Source organism: Aedes aegypti, chromosome 3 (genome assembly GCF_002204515.2).
Source record: "Aedes aegypti strain LVP_AGWG chromosome 3, AaegL5.0 Primary Assembly, whole genome shotgun sequence".
Lineage (NCBI taxonomy): Eukaryota > Metazoa > Arthropoda > Insecta > Diptera > Culicidae > Aedes > Aedes aegypti.
In genome coordinates this window covers 351,395,883-351,401,882 of record NC_035109.1, presented here as the reverse complement: position 1 = coordinate 351,401,882, position 6,000 = coordinate 351,395,883, and positions in this window count along the sequence as shown.

Sequence of the window (6,000 nt, the reverse complement as noted above, 5' to 3'; positions counted from 1 at the left end):
TGACATGAGGCCAAATCCGGCCAGAAGATTGTTGGGACGTTGTGGGCCTTCAGGAGAGAAAGCAGCCGCTTCTGGAGGCACTCTTTCATGTACACTTGTCCGTTCATCGTGTCCTAGGTCACGAAAGGTGCACTCCGCTTCCCGCACGTGCAGATGACTTGCCAAACCAGGAATTTATTCGCAAATTTGGACATCTTCTGAGTGCGGACATGCTCCGGAACGCTGAACTTATCCTTGGCCGTGAAAAACAGGTTGCCGGGGATCTGTTTGAAGTCGGCCTTCACATATGTTTCGTTGTCCATGATGCAGCATTCAACTTTCGTCAGCATGTTGAGGTACATCTTCCTGGCACGGGTTTTGGCGGACTTGTTCTACTTCTCGTCGCGATTAGGGGCCTTTTGTACCTTGAACGTTCGAAGCCCAGCCTTAGTTTTGGCCTTCTGGATAAAACATCGGCTTAGGTGCAGGTTCCTAGCCACAACCCGAATGGAGGCGTTCGGGTTTCGGTTGAAGGCCCCAACTACGCGATTGTGATTTTTGGTGTTGTACGGAATACTTTTCCCTTCATTTCTATGCTTCCGATCGGTGGTCAATCGTTCCTCGAACCGCTTAATCACTCGCGACACCGTGAAATTCGCGATTCCCAACGTTTTAGCGATGGAACGATGCGAGAGATGCTTGTTCTCGTGATGAATGCGCAAGATTTTATCACGCACGAGCTGTTCTTTCTACTCAATTTCCGCGAGTGTTGACCACATGACTTTCAAACTTGCAGGATGTAAATAATGCACTATGAACTAAATCCACCCAACTTTTCATTAAATTCTACCCAACGGTTAAAAAGTTTGAGCAATTTCATCGTGGACACCCTTTACGCGACTATCAACTAGTCAACTAGTAGAAAAATGCGCTACAATAAGAGATTTAAGAATGATTTTAGATTTCAAAATTACTTTTATATACACTATAATACAGCTATCAACAAGGCAAATAAGATGCTAGCATTTATAAAACGATTAAGCTATAATTTTCACGATCCATACACTATAAAAACATTATATAACATAATACATAACCTATGTGCGTTGAATTTTAGAATACTGTAGCATAGTTTGTTCGCCATTTTCATTAACCTATTGTAACAGATATGCGGAACGAACGGACATCGACCTCAAAGCGGACTACCGAAAGAACCGAGACCTTTCGGAGTAGATAACGTAGATCTGTCTACTTTCGTGGTTTAATTTAGACTGACTAGAAGGGTATATATTTTGCTGTATAAATAGTATTATTTTGCACAGTGATGTAGTATTAATTCACACTCAGAGAATTCAGTTCACTCATCACCGAAAGCACCAGCTATTTTTCATCCGTTTACATTCGGACACCCTATCTAACCTGATTTAAAATTAGGTTTCTAATTCATTTTTTGAATACTTCGCTCTTTTCTTAGTAGTTTTGCTACAAAATGTTACTAATTTCAAGTTAAACGTCTAGTCAAACAATTCACATCTCTTCTTTTCCGTTGGATGTTTCACAACCATCTATTTCTGCCAGTTGACACCAGCGTTTGATTCTGTACACCGAATACACTGTAGTAGCCATCCTCCTCGAGCCTTTCGTTCCTGGTACTTCTCGAAGCTCATATCGATCGTTATCCAGTATTTTCATCACCACGAACGGCCCCTTGAATCTAGACTCCAACTTTCGGCTGTGTCCCATAGCAGTTAAATCTCGTTCAACTAGAACCATGTCACCTACCTGGTATTCTGTAGGTTTTCGGCGCTTTTCATCGAAGTAGTTTTTCTGCACCTGCTGTCTGGCTGTAATTCTTGACATCGCTCGCTGCCTAAGTTCATTCGAGTCCCCCACTGTGATGTATTGATCATAAGTGTTAAATAACTTCAGTCACGAGGGAATATGACATAATGAGTTCAGCTATAGGGTGACATGGATTGTATATGATAGGTTCAGAGATAGGGAGAGATGTCAAATAAAGGATGGATTTTGGAGTGTACTATGAACCCGATCGGATGTGTTTTTATTGAATCCTTTCACGCGGTCTGAGACGTAACACCCACCACGTCATCCGCTTCATCGTGCAACGCCATCACAATCGCGTTTTGATGTACGTCTCTCGGCTTGAATGAAAACACTAACGCATTTGGGGCCAACTGTGTGGTCGAATTCACCACCGAATTGATTGACCACTGAACTGCTGCTACTCGTTCATCCCAGCGTTGTTCTCACCCACGGTGCACCGCAGAGCATTGAATACAATTTTGTTCGATCGCTCCACCTGTCCATTTGCTCTGGGGCTCCCCACTGCAGTCTTGATATGCTGAATTTGATTAACACGACAATATTCTTCGAACTGTTTTGATGTGAACGCCGTACCTCTGTCGGTCACTATACGGTTAGGGGTCCCAAACACTCCGGTAAACTCAATCAAAAAACTTAGTACCGGGCCAGTCTTCGTAGATCGCACTGCGCGGACTATACAAATTTCGAAAACCCGCAGGTTAACAGGAGCACATAACAATTTCCGCGAGCAGAGCGAACGAACGGACCCATGTGGTCCAAATGAACTGTGCTGAAGGGTACTGGTTCTTTCGGCACTGGGTGCAGAAACCCCTCTGGCTTATTCCCTTTGCACTTATAGTATGCACACTGAGGACAGGCTTCAATATATGGCCGAACATACTTCCTCATTTTTGGAAACCAAAACTTGTCACGTAACAACTCGAGCACTTTTTCTTCACCAAAATGTCCCATTTCATCGTGGTAGGTGTTGACCAATCTCCACCGCACTCTGCTCAGCACCACCCACAATTTTCGACCATCAACGATCCTTATCAATCGATTCTGCACTAGTTCGTAGTTTTGTTTAACCTGTCTGTCTTCGTCCGTAGTAGGCTCGCGTCGCAAAGTGTCTATTACAGGCATTACATTTCATCTCATCTTTTGATCATCTGAGTGGGATATGGATAGAATAACAAGATATTATCTTTGAGCTCTTTGATCGATTTTTCCCCTAGATCTCTGACTCTTTTGATCATCAATAGAATCTTTTAACCTAAGCAAACCATGCGTAACAAATTCTCAATCAGTGACACTGTCAATCATGCAAATCAATTCCAGGATCAACAAGTACTAATACTTGTGGGTTATTTGAAGAGTAGTAGTAGTAGTAGTAACGCAGACTTCTACTTCCGTGAAGGGATTCCGAGTTCATTCTGTCCAAATTGCCCTCATCCCATGTTCAACCAGGATATATGAGAAATACCTTAACGTCGTCTCAATGGATTCAACGAACTGCTTCCCCCAGAATATTGATTTAACAAGATTATTCAATATTATTGTTGTATGACATATGTGGGTCAACGTGACATCAAATAATAAAGATTACCATGCTAGAAATCCGCTAGAAATGCATTATTCAATGATTCCTCTATGTTTCAACCCATTTAATTTATCTCTACAAACCGCGTTTGGTTTTTAGATGAGCTTGAGGTTGAGCTGATGTTCCCTTCACACATTCTTCAGTAATATGTACACAAATTAGACAAGCCTATAAATAAATTTAATACAATCGTTCGATTCAATTTTTACAAAACAAATTGTATTGTTGATCTCGCTTAAAACCAATTGAGGAGAAGCACAATATGGATCCATAGGTGTAAGATACAAGAAGTATTCGTTAATCAGTTATCGTCAATTGTTCTAAAGAATCTTGAATGCTGACGAATTCGTCTGACCATATCTGTCAACTACCATTGTTTGAGTGAAAATCACTGACAAAAGTTCAAGGACCGGTCCAGCTCCTCACTGAGCTAGAAATTTTTTTTCCACAATCATATTCCAAAAATGTGGGACACCATACACTTGGTCTTACAAAAGTACGTTTATAAACTGTCAATGATAATCATTTTATGTTCCAGATGGAAAGATTGTATCATCTCAATGTGCTCTTGGATTAGGGATAATATCTTTTCAACATGCAAAGATGATCTCTACGCTCAGATGAGTTTGCAATGCCTGGTCTATTATGAACAGCATTTTGCAGTGTCACCAGAAAATCCTCGTTACTAATTTCAATTTGTAACATCTCTGCCAACACTGGTAAGGTATCACTTCCTGATTCAACTGGATTCCGACTGAGGGCGTCTACGTGTCGCATCGAACTCCCTGGTCGGTGCACCATTTTGAAGTCGTACTCCTGAAGCTTTAAAAACCACCTAGCAATACGAGCGTTCATCTCGCGCTTCTCGTAAGTGTCGCGCACCGCCGTACAATCCGTACGAATCGTGAAGAATTTCCCAATGAGATAGTGTCGAAATCTTTCTACACTCGTCACAACCGCCAAAACTTCTAACTAGCTGTGATAATTGGATTCTGCTTCGGTAGTCTTCTTACTGAAATTGTTGGAATAGAGGTAGTGTCGCACCTCAGGTAGAAGAATCCTCGGTTGAGAAGCATGCGTCGTCGTAGGTAACAGTGTGGAAGATTTGTTGTGAGGTATAATATTTGTGTAGGATTTTGAATTGTAAAAATAGATACCTGGAATGAATAAAGAGAGTTGCAGCTGCTGATTGAGGTATCAGTCAGTTAGCTGCCCAGTTGAAGGAGACATCTACTGTATTGTATTTCTTTATGATTTACAATCGGATGTGGACGGGCTAGCCTCGCTAGGATCTGCGTGGTCTTAGCGGACTAGCCTTTCAACAGGTTATGGGCCCAGAAACGTGTTCTTACAGCATGTATCGTTCTGGAGGAGGAATATCCGCATAAGCCGCGTGGCGCAGGACGGGATCCTCAGGCTGGATGGATTGGCCGCAACGAAGGACGGGATCTATCGGGAACGTAGGCGATACAGGACACTGGATGGCAGCTGGCTGGTCAAAGGAGCTCGTGGACAGGATCGAAGTCAGGAGGAGCTCGGATGGATGACGAGGCATGTACGAAGTTCGGAACTAGGAGGAGTTTCGAGACAGGAGAAGACGATCGTGAGTTGAGGTTGCGACCCTAAGGAGGAGTGAGGAGGAGTGTTGGAATAGAGGTAGTGTCGCACCTCAGGTAGAAGAATCGTCGGTTGAGAAGCATGCGTCGTCGTAGGTAACAGTGTGGAAGATTTGTTGTGAGGTATAATATTTGTGTAGGATTTTGAATTGTAAAAATAGATACCTGGAATGAATAAAGAGAGTTGCAGCTGCTGATTGAGGTATCAGTCAGTTAGCTGCCCAGTTGAAGGAGACATCTACTGTATTGTATTTCTTTATGATTTGCAATCGGATGTGGACGGGCTAGCCTCGCTAGTATCTGCGTGGTCTTAGCGGACTAGCCTTTCAACAGAAATAACTTATTGGTTGAAGGCCCTCATCCATTTGCATCAATAAGATTCCTGCTAAACCATCCTTTGAAGCGTCGGTGTGTAATTCGACCTCCCGCTTTGGATCAAACAGTACTAGCAGTGGTCGTGAACTCAACACCTTCTTCAGCGCCACAAATACTTCTTCTTGTTCTCGTTCCCAGCCAAATCGTGCTTCTTTCTTCAGTAACGCGAACAAGGGCGGTACGAATTTTCGGAAAACCCGGCTAAACCCAAAAACTGCTGCACTGTTTGCGGCACCGGAAAGTTTTCCACTGCTTTTGTTTTGGCTGATCCGGGACGCACACCCTTTTTCGAGATTTCGAACCCCAAAAACTCGATGGTTGATTTAAAGAAATGCGACTTCTTCAGGTTGATTGTAAAACCACTTTCTTCCAACACTTCCAGCAAACGTCTAAATTTTTCCAATAATTCCACCACACATTTTCCGCCAATCACTAGGTCATCAATATAGACGACTATACCTTCTTTCCGCAATTTTGCCGTCAAATTGTTCATTGCCCGCTGAAATACCGAACAGCCATTCACCAGCCCAAACGGCATACGGAGGAAATGGTAATGACCATCCCTTGTTGAAAAACCTGTACATGCTTGACTTTCTTCCGCGACGG